The sequence below is a fragment of the Gossypium arboreum genome, chromosome 10 (genome assembly GCF_025698485.1).
Source record: "Gossypium arboreum isolate Shixiya-1 chromosome 10, ASM2569848v2, whole genome shotgun sequence".
NCBI lineage: Eukaryota > Viridiplantae > Streptophyta > Magnoliopsida > Malvales > Malvaceae > Gossypium > Gossypium arboreum.
The window spans coordinates 13,873,050-13,887,242 of record NC_069079.1 but is presented as its reverse complement, the minus strand read 5'-3'; positions in this window follow the sequence as shown (position 1 = coordinate 13,887,242).

Below are 14,193 nucleotides of genomic sequence, written 5' to 3'. Positions count from 1 at the left end.
TATTCCCCCTTAATAAATTTCGTCCTCGAAATTTACCTAAGAAAAGATGAGGATACTGTGCTCTCATTATCTCTTTCAGTTCCCCAGTCACTTCTTCTACATTATGACTCCTCCATAAAACTTTCACTAAAGGAACTTGTTTATTACGCAATTCCTTTACCTCACAAGCCAATATCTTAATCGGTTCTTCTTCATATGACAGATCGGGTCGAATTTCAATATCCTATGTAGAAATAATATGTGAAGGATCTGATCGATATCTTTTAAGCATAGAAATATGAAAAAGATTATGATTCTTTTGTAATTCTGGAGGCAAAGCCATACGATATGCAACTGGTTCAACTCTCTCAATAATCTCATATGGCCCAATAAAACGAGGACTTAGTTTTCCTTTTCGACCGGACCTCATAATTTTCTTCCAAGTTGAAACTTTTGAAAATACCTTATCACCAACCATATACTCAATATCTCTACGTTTCAAATTTGTTTATGATTTCTGCCTGTCAAAAGCTGTCTTCAATCTTTCTCGAATCTTCTTAACAGTATCTTCTGTTTCTTGAGTCAATTCTGGTTCAATCACTTTTCTCTCATTCAATTCTATTTAACACACTAGTTACTGATACCTTCGACCATATAAAGCTTCATATGGTGCCATTTGAATACTTGATTGAAAACTATTATTGTATACAAATTCAGCTAATGGTAGATAACATTTCCAACCTGAATCAAAATCAATAATACAAGCTCAAAGCATATCTTCTAAAATCTAGATAACTCATTCTAATTGTCCATCGGTCTGTGGATGGAAAACTGTGCTAAAATTAAGTCAAGTACCAAGAGATTCATGTAGTTGCCTCCAAAATATGGATGTAAACCGTGGATCTCGATCAGAAATTATTGACACCGGAATACCATGTAATCGTACTATCTTTCGAATATAAACTTCAACAAGTTTCTAAAGTGACCAATCCGTTCTGACTGCTATAAAATGAGCTGACTTTGTAAGCCGATCAACAATCACTCAAATAGCATTTTTCTTACTTGGTGACAATGGCAACCCTGTTATAAAATCCATTGTGATGCAGTCCCATTTTCGTTCAGGAATGTTAATAGGCTGAAGTAAACTAGTTGGAACTTGATGCTCTACTTTGACTCGCTGACATGTCGAACATTTAGCCACAAATTCCACTATATCTCTCTTCATACTTGGCCACCAATATAATTCTCGTAAATCATGGTACATTTTCATTCTTCAGGGATGTAATGAAAAAGGACTATCATGTGCTTCTCGAAGTATCAACTCTTTCAGTTCTGAAATATTTAGAACACAGATCCGATTATGAAATCTCAGACAATCATGCTCATCAATACTAAAATTCCCTGCTATGCCACTCTGAACCATTTCTTTTCTCTTCATTAGCTTATCATCTTCTAATTGAGCTGACTTGATTCGTTCAAACATCATTGGTTTAATTCTTAATTCACCCAATAAACCTCCATCATCACTAATTCTGATTGTCCATTTAAAGAAGCATCACTATACACAATAAAATCTTTCCCTGATTCTGGTAAAGTCAAAATTGGTGCCTTTGTCAACATCTGCTTCAATTTCATAAAACTTTCTTGAGATTGATCATTCCAAACAAACGGAACATTATTTTGCAATAGCTTTGTCATTGGTAAAGCTATTTTTGAAAATTCATTCACGAATCTTCGATAATACCCAGCCAATCCAAGAAAACTACATACCTCTGACACATTTTTGGGAGTTTTCCACTGGACGATTGCTTCAATCTTCTTTTGATCCACTCTAATTCCGTCTGCTGACACCACTTGACCAAGAAATACCGCCTCTGATAACCAAAATTCACACTTACTCAATTTCCCATACAACTGTTTCTCTCGTAACATTTGTAAAACAATTTGAAGATGTTGCTCATGTTCAGATTCTGTTGCTCATGTTCAGATTCAGACTTTGAATATACCAAAATGTCATCAATAAAGATTACCACGAACTGATCCACGTATGGCTAAAAAATTCTGTTCATAAGATCCATAAAAGTAGCTGGGGGATTTGTTAACCCAAATGACATCACTAAGAACTCATAATGACCATATCTTGTATGAAATACTGTCTTCAGTACATCACTTTCTTTCACCTTTAACTGATAGTAGCCCGATCTTAAATCAATCTTTGAAAATACTGAAGCTCCTTTCAATTGATCAAATAAATCATCAATATGTGGTAATGAATATTTATTCTTTATTGTCACATTGTTCAATTACCGATAATTAATACACAACCGCATCAAACCATCTTTCTTTTTAACAAATAACACTAGAGCTCCCCAATGTGATGTACTAGGTCGTATAAAACCTCGATCCAACAAATCTTGCAATTGTATTTACAATTCCTTCAACTCCATAAGTGACATACAATATGGAGGTATTGACACTGAATCTGTACCCGGGTATACTTCGATCACAAATTCAACTTCCCGATCAGGAAGTAATCTAGGTAACTCTTCAGAGAATACATCAGGAAATTCACATACAGTCCTGATTTTACTATATTTACTCTCCACCCAATCCGAATTAATTACATATGCTAAGAAAGTAGCCTAACCTTGACAAAGAAGCTTACTAGCTTTAATTGTTGAGGTAATACGAACTGATCCACTGGTCTGAATACCATTTAATTCAATCTGATCACCAATTTCATTCTGAACAGTGAACTTCTTTTTATAGCAGTCCAAAATTACCCCATGTTCTTATAGCCAGTCCATGCCCAATATAATGTGAAAGTCGCCAAATGGCATAATTAACAAGTCAACAGAAAAGATTCTATCCTAACATTAACGGGCATCTTCAACATATTTGATTCACTAATATAGTGTGCCCCAAAGAACTAGATACCTCTACTGTTACTCTAGACAGTTCAGGTTTTAATTTTCCATTCTCAGCTAATTTTGTGTTAGCATAAGAATGTGACAATCCCGGATCTATTAAAGCATAAACGGGCTCTAAATGCAATAAAAATACACCTGTCACCACATCGTATGCATCTCCTTCTTCACGAGTTCTTAAACATATGCTCAGGCTAGGGTTCTAGCTTCCGATTGTTGGGTGGCAACTTCACTTGTTCTTCTAGCACCTCCTTTACTATCTGAGCCACCTCTGCCTGATCCTCAACCTCTAGAAGCAGATTCAGATCTCTGTGATACTGTTGGTGCTGCTTTATTAATCTTTGGATAGTCTTTTATGAAATAATTGGTGGATCCACAACGGAAACATCCTCCAGTTAATTTCCAACACTCTCCTCGATGTTTATTCCCACAGTATTGACCTTCCAAAATTTTAGTATTCTGAGATGACCCTCTGATGCTGCTAGTGGAAACTGTCTTCTGCCTACCACGATTTCTGTCACTTCTATTTGATCTAGAACCAAATCTCCAACTGCCTCGAAATTCTTTTGATCTCTTAAGTTATGGATTAGAACTTGTAATTCCGGGACGCTTTCCAAGTGAACAAGAAGTTTCAGGCTTTTTATTTAGTCCCAACACTTGTTCAACCAAATCTCCATACGTACGCTTCTCCTTGTAACAAAGAAACGACACATAATAAACTTTCCTGTGGGGTGCATTCAAGTTACTTCAAAATTCTCTTTGTGGTTTCTATCTAGTTTTCAGCTACAAACGGATCAACTCCCCTTGAACCCAGAAATTCGGTAGCACCATACGTCTGCAACTCTTTAATCGGGACTCTTCGGTAGTAGGAATAGGGGCATAACAGGTATAGTTCCTACTGCTCTTTGAAGGGCATCGACGACCACTCTGAGTATTTCTAAATTATCTCTTTCTCTAGTATCACTCCTTTTAACATTTGATGGTTGATTACCTACCGGGTTTATACTTGGCGTTGCAGACTCCGATTTATTCATATCATATGATTCATCATCTTTATTATACATTTCTCGATCAGTATCTTCAATATTTTCACCAGACATCTTTAATTATAAAACAGAAACAATAATTCAGTATACATATATATCAGCATCCAATCCCGACTTAAATTTAACTCAATTATGACATGTACCTCTAGACTCATTTCTGTACTCAATTTAATCCTAGAATCGACTAAACCTAAATAGCTTTGATACCATTAAAATGTAACACCCCCTAACCTTAAACCGTTGCCGGAACAGGGTTACGAGACATTATCAAACTTATCAGACAATTTACAAATAATTCTTAAATAAATAACAAACATATTATAATATAATCATAAATTCATATAAAATTTTGCTAATTGACTTCATTTTAAAAAAAAAACTCAATATAACCCTTTATAAATATTTAACCTTCCCGCAATTTCAAATCGCAACCAATCAAAACAAATCAATTCATGAATTTATACATCTCTAATTATAACAAACTAATAATATAAAGTTCTAACATTTTATGTTTATAAAAATCTAACATAAGATGTCTAATTGATTCATTTAAATTATCATTCAACAAAATTGCCTAAAGCTATTATATAGACTATGTTTAAGACATATGTAATTGTATGGAACAACCATTACCATCATTTATCATTAATATTTTATGTATCAAAATAACAACAAATTACAACCTAGGTACATGCCATTTTCAAAAGAGAAAATACATCACCATGTATTTGAGTTCGGAAGTATATGATTCTAATCATATTTAATCAATAACAATCAGTTATTCAGTATAGTAATTTAGTCATTCAGTAACTATCAAATATTCATTGCAATAGTTTAGTTATTCAATATTCAGTACAGTAGTTTACCCCTATTAACATAACTCGAACCTAGACGGATACACGGATCCAACCAACACATCAGTACGGCACTTAGTGACTCATCGACTTAAAGTCGAAGTAACAGTATGACACTTATAGTGCCTCATCGAATCAAGGTCGAAGTATCCCTGAACACTTCCAATCCTATGGCATGCCAATTATATCCGACTCAGTCCGATACAGTTAATAGGGTATTCAACTCATTTATCAATTCACAGTAATTAATCATTTCAATATCAATTTCACAAAAATCACAAATTCACATACATTTAATTCAATATCAGAACACTAATACTTACCTTAATATCTTTCCATACACATATAATAATAAAAGCAACAATTTAAATGTTAAATTCGGTTTATAGAAATACAAACCGTAATTCTCGAATTACTTTTAGTCAACCTTCTCCTTTCCTTTCTTTGTCTAGGTCTCCGAATTACGTTAGCTATGAAAAATAAAATAATTATACCATTAATTACAACACTCATTATAATAAATAATTGAATTTTTATTCAATTTATACATTATTTTCAATTAGGTCTTAACTAACTCATTCACTTTACTAACTTAATTCGTACTTTATTCTTATTCAAATTCCTATCAAATTCAACTTAACTATCAAGTGTTCATAATAAAACCCTAATTTAAAACTTCTTTCAATTTGATCCCTCAATCACCAAAACTTATAGCCTAGTTTACAATTTAATCCTTTAATCAAATCTAACTTAAAATTCATTCAATTAAACCCCTAATTCATTATTTTGTTCAACATGAACTATATTCAAAAACCTAAAAACTTCCAAATCCTCAACTTAATTTCAACAAAACTTTGTTCTAAAGCTTCTAAAACATCAAATTTAAATAAAAAGGACTTAATTGACTTACCAATTAAAGTTTAAAGCTTCCAAACCCAGTTTTTCCTTTTTCTTTCTTTTCTTCTTTTTTTCCCCTGGTACTTACGAATAACCTATTCTGTTTTGGTTTCCTTTTTTGTTTTATTTTATTTTATTTTATGCTTTATTTGTTTAATAATAATATAATATCTTAATAAATATCTATTTAATAATCAATATATTTATTACAAATGTAATATTACTTATATTTACATATTTACCATATCATCATCATACAATTATCATGTTTTAATTTATTTATCACATAAAATCTTATAATATAATTATTTAATTAATAAATATCTTTTATTTAATAATAAATAATAAATATCTATTTACTTAAATATTAAGTAATTTAAATTCATGAATTGCAATTGTATGCTTATTTTATTACAAATGTATATTTTATTACCATACATTAAATAATAATTTATACTATTATATTCTAATATTAATTATAATAATTTAAATCATTAAAATCTTTAGATTTTTCTCATTGTTTTATGACCTCAACTATTACTTAATGGCATATTTTCCATTTTGGTCCTTTATATTTTCTTTTAATCTATAATTCATTTTACCCCTTATTCAATCTAGTCATTCTTCCTATTTTCTCTTAATTAAGCTAAATTCAGCTAATTAAAACATAATTAAATACACTACTAGACTCACAAATATTCTTAATAATTATTTTCGAACTCGATTTACTAAAACGGAGGCCCGATAATATACTTTTCTGATGCCCGTGAACTTTGGGTCATTACATTGCAAACCTTATCTCCCACAATAAAAGGACTCATTCAATGGATCAGAGAACAAATGAACACACCATGTCTTCTTCCTTCCCAAAGATCCATCCCAAAAAACCTGTCATCCTCTGTAGCTTTCCACCTTCTCGTAGGTGAACCACCACGCTATCCACCATCTTCTATCTCTTGTTAATCAAACCAGTTAACAATTACATGTAATAAAAAATTTACTAATAAGTGTTAGGTGACGTTATAAGGCATATTATACTCTTAAAATAGACGTAGGTGAAGACAATATTATAGGAAGGGGCAATCATGAATCTTGAGTGTAAGACCCAAATTTTGCCCGAGACCCAATAAAACCAAACCCGAATTAAACCTAGCCTATTATCCAGTTACAAGCCCAAACCCAATTTTGGCCCAACCTAATCCCAACCCAAACACAAAAAATAAATAAATAAATAAATAAATAAAAACCTTGGCCACCTACTCCACCACCTTTGTTGGCCACCCACCTTGGCCACCAACTCCACCACCCTTGGCCGCCTAAACCACCCCAACCACTCCACTTGTAAAATTTGGCTATAAAAGCCATTCAAGACTTTGTTTTTAGAGGTGGGTTTTTGGTTTTTTGGAGAAGGATTGTTCTTTGTTTTGGAGGAGGTTTTTTTGTTTTTTGGAGGTGTTTTTTGTTTTTTGGAAAGAAGGTTATTTTGTTTCTTGGAAAGGCTAGTTTTGGAGATTAATCAAAGATCAAAGCAAAAGAGGTTTTTTGTCTATTCTTATCTTTAGTTCTTTGTTTGTTTATTGTTTTCCTTTCAATTTTATTTTGTTTTTTTATCTAAAGTAAAAATAAAAGTAAGAAGCTTACCCATATTTTCATTCTGAAAAAGGTTTTTTTTAGGTCCCATTGCCGTGTACTGGTGGTGGCGATGATGGTGGCCCGTGAGGTCCATGACCAAAGCAAAGCGGACCAACGGCGGATTTAGAAAAGAGGAGAAAGAGAGTTGAGAGCTTTGTTTTATTATTTTATTATTTTACTATTATTTATATTATTATTATTATTTCTCATGTATATATTATTATTTATATTATTATTATATTATATATGCCCTCTCCATATTTATTTATATTATTACTATCATTATTGTTACTTTTATTATTTTTATTTCTAAGTACTATTATTATATATATATATATGTATTATTGTTTGTATTATTATTATTATTATCACCCTATTGTTATTACTTTACTTTTGTATTCTAATATATTATTAATATTACTCATATTTTCATTATTTTTGCTATCACTATTATTATATATTAGTGTATATTTTATGTATATACATATATATATATTTATATATAGTATTGTTTTTATTACTTTAATTTAATATTTTTATTATATTTGCTTTTTGTATTTCTATATTTATTATTATTATTATATAGTAGTGTGTATTTCTATTATATACATATATATATATTTATATATAGTATTATTGTTTACTTTACTTTAATATTATTCTTATTATCATTATATCCAACCCAATAATAATTCTTTCATAAAGTAATATTCAGTATTTGGTAATTCGAGACAATCGTGCCCTAACTTATTGGGTTTCGATTTTCTCCTTTAACCTAAATAACGGAATACTCCTTTAAATCGCGACATGAGTTTTGAAAATGCTTATTCTCGGAGATACGAGGTGTTGTGCCCTAACTTCTGGGTATGGCATTTTGTTACCTCGAAATAAGATGTTTGCAAATAAAGGCAATATTCGGTGTTTGGGAATTGAGGAAGCGTGCCTAACTTATTGGGTTTCGATTTTCCTCGTTCACCTTAACTAACTGAATAACCTTTTGAAATACACAATTTTTATATAAAAGGCAAGCTCGCTCTCGAAAATTCAAGATGTCGTGTCCCAACTTCTTGGATGTGACATTTTATATTGTGAGACGAGAAGGTCCTTAACATTTGAGCATTTTCTTTACAATGAGGGATCGTATTTTAAATTCTTTCAAGTTTTCAAATTTTCGACACTATGACACTAATTAATCAACTAGGTACCAATTTTGGGCGTGTCGAGGGTGCTAATCCTTCCTCGTATGTAACCGACTCTCGAACTCATTTTTCGATTTTCAAGACCAAAATTATCGTTTTAGTAAATCTTAACTTTTATTAAAATGATTAACTTAAGGTGATTCGATCACACCTAAAAAGATTGGTGGCGACTTTTCGTTTTTTTCTCCAAGTCGATACGTTTTTTCAAAAAATGGTTACTGACGACTTGGCGACTCATTGGGGACTTTTATAAGAGAGTCAAGCCACAAGTTGATTAACTTTTGTCTTTTTGAAAATTGAGAATTTGGTTTTGATATCGATCACTTCATTGTGTTTCACCCGTTTTTCGATCTTGTTTTCATCATTTTATTCCTATTTTCTTTAATCGTTTCAAGTTTTTATGCATATATCTTCTCGCATTGCATTGCATGACCGTTGTGGTCACACCCTTAAGTGGGAGTGAGAAACTACGCCTTCGTGAGGTTTTCACCTCCGTGCAGGATAGTGGATCACTTTCGGAATACATCCGTACCTATGGTTTCGTGAGATTTTCATCTCCGTGTAGCCATAGGGAAATGTATTCTCCTGAATTGAACTCGATTCAAATGAGCCTATAATGGGTGAGGATCGAGGAATCTGTTGGTTCAGGTACCCTTACTCTAGAACCAAACCACATATAGTGAGACCTAGGAGCCCACCCTAGGTAGAGCCACTCCGAACCCCTAGTGGTCACCCGAATTGCTTTATTTGTTATTTATTTATCCTGCACTAACGTGTTTTATTTTTGTTTTGTTTATAATTGCATTACATTACATCATCCTAGGAAGGAGGTGTTGATTCATATTTGATTGCTAAATAGAACAGTTTGTCATAAGAAAACGAATTTTTTGATAAAGTAGATTATAATACGGTTGTCTAAATATGATCGAAGTGAATACATGAAAGAAGGCTGATAGTCCGTGAAGAAATACAAGACTTTGCTTCATTGCCTGAAGACAGAAACTGACAAAGATTATTCGAGAGCTGTCACGTCTTGACTTTCTTAAAGGAGCTGACAAGTATCACAGTAATAAGTGAACAACGAGTCACAGCCTGGATCGAGCAAAAAAAGAGTTAATATAGACATCTCTTGGATAATTCGTCAGACTCGACCATAAGATTCGGATATGAAGAGGAAGATAGGTGTCTTCACTTGGAATATGAGAGAAAAGCCGTATATGTAGTCCGTTTTATGTAAAGGAATTTACTTTCTAGAAAAGTTGTTCTAATGAAATTAAATTTAGAATCAATGCCTTCCTTTTTTTTGCATTCATGCATTTGCATTACATTACATCAAAGAAAAGAATGTGTTGATTCGAAATTCGATTTCTAAATAGAATAGTTTGTCATAAGGAAATGAATTTCTTGATAAAGTAGATTATAGTGCGATCGCCTGAATATAGTCCAAGTAAACACGATGAGAGAAAACTGGTAGTTCACGGAGGAATACATGATGTAATTGCTAGAGATTCAAGCCAACAAAGGCATGACAAGAGAAAGCCAGAAGTCCACGAAGGAATACTTGACTTGATTTAATTGTCAACGAAGATTATCCAAGAGCCGGCACTTTTGATGAGTATCATGGAGATAAGTGGGCAAGAGATCGAGGCTCAGATTAAGCAGCAAGGAACTAGTAAATGCATCTTTTAGAGAATTTACAGGATTCGACCATGAAGAAAAGATCAGCCTTTACTTGGACTATGAAGGGCAATACCACATATGTAATCTATTTTCATGTAAAGAAATCTATCTTCTAGAAAAATTGTTCTAATGGAATTGAATTCAAGATCAACATCTTCCTTTCTTTTCCATTCATTCTATACATTTGCATTACATTGTAACATTTGCATTAAACTTTCACTAAAGAACCCTGATTAAACAAAATTATTTTAGTTAATCTGGAAACCAACGAGAATCAAGCAACCGAACACAGCCACTATACCCGCCGTAAAACCAAAGCAATGGACCAGAGATTAGAAAGGATAGAATAAATGCAAAGGGAGATGCAAGAACAATTACAAGAGCAGATGCAAGAGCAACTGGCTAAGATACAGCAAGATATGAGGGACCATATGTTAGAGTCCCAGAAAAGTATGATGGATCAATTAACTCGTCTATTGGTTGGCGGATTAGAAAAGGGGAAAAACCCTTTGATCAATGCGGGAGAAGATAATGAAGATCCTACTTACCCTCCAGGTTTTACCCCATCTCATGTGCCCCTACAAACCGAGGCACCTCCTAGAAGGCCATCTGTCACAGTGAGGCCTCAATATGGGCCAGTGGATGCTGGAATCCCCATAAATTTCCCATCTGGGTTGGGAAATAATTTGGGTGATAGCTCGGTCAACCCTATTACTCCTAATCTGGATTTAATAGAGAAGGAAAGAATGGCCACTGAATCCTCGAAACAATTGGAAGATCGTTGCAGGTGGTTAGAGGAGAAGTTTAGGGTTTTAGAAGGCACTGGCAATCATCAGGGGATCGATGCCAAAGACTTAAGTTTGGTTCCAGATTTGGTGCTTCCTCATAAATTTAAGATGCCAGAGTTTGAAAAGTACAACGGGACTACTTGCCCAGAGGCGCACATAACAATGTTTTGTAGAAGGATGACTGGCTATGTAAACAACGATCAACTATTGATCCATTGTTTTCAGGACAGCCTAATGGGAGCAGCGGCTAGGTGGTACAATCAGTTGAGCCGTGCAAAGATCGGTTCATGGAGAGATCTTGCACAGGCTTTCATGCAACAGTATAACCATGTGACTGATATGACGCCAGATAGGATCACACTACAAAACATGGAAAAGAAGCCGAGTGAGAGTTTCAGCAAGATGCAAGCGGTGGAGGAAATAGCGATGCAAGTCCACCACCTCTTTTGGAGAAGGAAACGACCATGCTCTTCATTAATACTTTGAAGGCCCCATTCATCACCCATATGATTGGGAATACTACCAAAATTTTTACGATATGGTAATGGCAAAGAGATGATTGAGAATGCCATAAGAAGTGGCAAGATTGAAGTTGGAGAAACTACCAAGAGGTCGGTTCAAAGAAAAGGAGAATGAAGTGAACAGTATGAGCTCATACAATAGAGATCACTCAAGGTCAATAAGCGTCAATCAACCAAAGGTGACTACGAGGGCAACAAGGTTCGACAAAGCAGAATCAAGTGTAAGGCAAAATTTTGAAAAGCTCCAATTTACGCCAATCCCAATGTCATATAAGGAGTTATATCAAAGTTTATTTGATTCACACGTGGTGTCCCCATATTATATAAAGCCGTTGCAACCCCCATACCCCAAATGGTATGATTCAAACGCTCAATGTGATTATCATGCGGGAGTATCGGGGCATTCAATAGAAAACTGTACTGCCTTCAAGAAGATGGTTGAAAGACTCCTCGAGATGGGGATTGTGAAGTTTGATGACACCCCTGGTACAAAGAGTCCGTTACCAAATCACGATGATAAGAGCAAATGATTAAAGGACTCTGTCAAAGATGGAAAAATAAGAAGAGGATTAGTAGCATCAGATCCTGAGTAGAGAAACTTGTGAGGCATTCGTCCTTACAAACCTGGAAATGTTTTGAATGATTAGTCTGTAGAGAACCTCTTGTAGTTTTTAGAGCTAATCTAGAGTAATATTCAAAACACGCTTGTTGCTTTAAGCCTTGAAGCAATTAAACCCCTTTTGTGAAATAGGCTTGTATCCTAAGTCTTTATTTCAATAAAATGCATCTTTTTGAGCAAATATTCTTTGATTTCATCTCATACGATACAAATAATTGTTCTTAGATTCTTTTTTTCTTTGGATTTATTTCAAATATTCATTTATTCTTCATTCATGATCATACCATACAAATAATCATCCTTAGAATCATTTATTTCTTTGGAATCTGCCTTCAGCGGGTCCCCAGATATCAATGATGTGAGTAATTGTCATTGACTCGAGTCTCCTTTTGAGCGAAATATGGGCCTAAAGGGATCTCAACACTCGAAGATGATAGAGATGTAGACTACTCTTTAATTTGTTAAGGATGGTAGAGTAAGATGAAAACAGATCCTCTCTTACAAAAAGACAGTAGACAGTAGGCCTAGGACAAGAGAAAGAGGCAAACATCGAAGTCTGCATTACCACAAAGGCAAAGCGAGACGTCATTGAGTTACTTCCTAGAATTTAAAGATTTTTTTGCACGATCATATCAAGATACGCCTGGCTACTAAGACAGGAGGATGTTGCAGGGTTTTGAATGACATATGCTAATGGTTTTACGATGGCCAGGCTAATCATGAGATTTGGGTTCTGCTGGCCCACCATAGAAAGGGATTGCATTAGTATGCTGTAAATGCCAAATTTATAGAGAGAAAATTCATGTGCCCCTTCATGTGGGGCATGGAGGTTATGAGCCGATCTCTTTGAAAGCTTCTAACCAATACCGATTCGCCTTTGGGGTCATCGTTTACCCCGAAAAGGATAAAAGTTGTTTCATATGCCAATGTCACTAGGTCGACAATCATCAAATTTCAAAAAGGGTGCCAATAAAGAGTGCGAAAATCATGTCTAACACAAATTGTACAATATCAAAAGGTCGCGATTGTTTAAAGATTAGGCGTTATATGGCAAAGGCAAAGGCAAAGGCAAAGGCAAAGGCAAAAAAAAAAAAAACACAAAAACACAAAAACAAAAAAAAAACAAAAAAATTCTAAAAAAAAAGCGGAAAAAAAGAGAAGCTAGGGCGAAACCCCGCAAATGGAGCCTTGAGACTAAAAGGGATTCAAGTTGAAAACTTGAAAAGGGCAACTCAAATTTGGATCAAAGTGGGGCATACATTAGTCTTGCTATGCCTTAATTAACAATGAATAAGTATGCTACGTCTCGGGGCATCGACAAAGTACTCCGGATCCTCTAAACACATATTGAACTCAGAAAGGTCCTCAAGAAGTTGGTACAGAGAAGCTCAGGCTGCGATATCTGGGGCATCTAGCTTCCATTTTGCCCATTTTGAATTTTTTATCTTTGATTCTTCTCAAGATATGTCCAAATAAATTTTCTTCTTATTGCATTACTATCTTTGATTAAATCATTCGTTTTGAGTTGATTTCATTCTTATTGCATTTGCAATCTTTGATTAATTTATCCATTTCGAGCTATGCTCATAACTAATTTCCTTCTTGTTAATTGTTTTGATCTTTTTCAAGCATTTTGCATTGAAATAATGATTAATGGACTAATAACACTTTCACAAAAGAAGTTTTACATATTACTCTGGAAGTTTCTAAATAGAACTCACCAAGCCTAAAGGTTGGAAATATTATCTCTTTGGACTCTTTATTGGTTGAACCAAAAGACGAGACATTTCATCAGTGATACAACCTCGACAAATGACGAGTAATGTCAACCTAAGTGTAAAAGAGGGTCATTCTCGAAAAAAGAATTGATACTTTGCATTCATGTACATCTGGTCATTACACCTAGGGAATAGTGTAACAGATCAAACTGATTGAAGATGATACAAATACTATGCCTTTGAGTTGCAGTGGAATGGATGGAAAAAACCAAATGTTATTCCTCTAAAATTGCAGTAGGAGGCACAAACTATATGTCCTAAAAGGTACAGTGG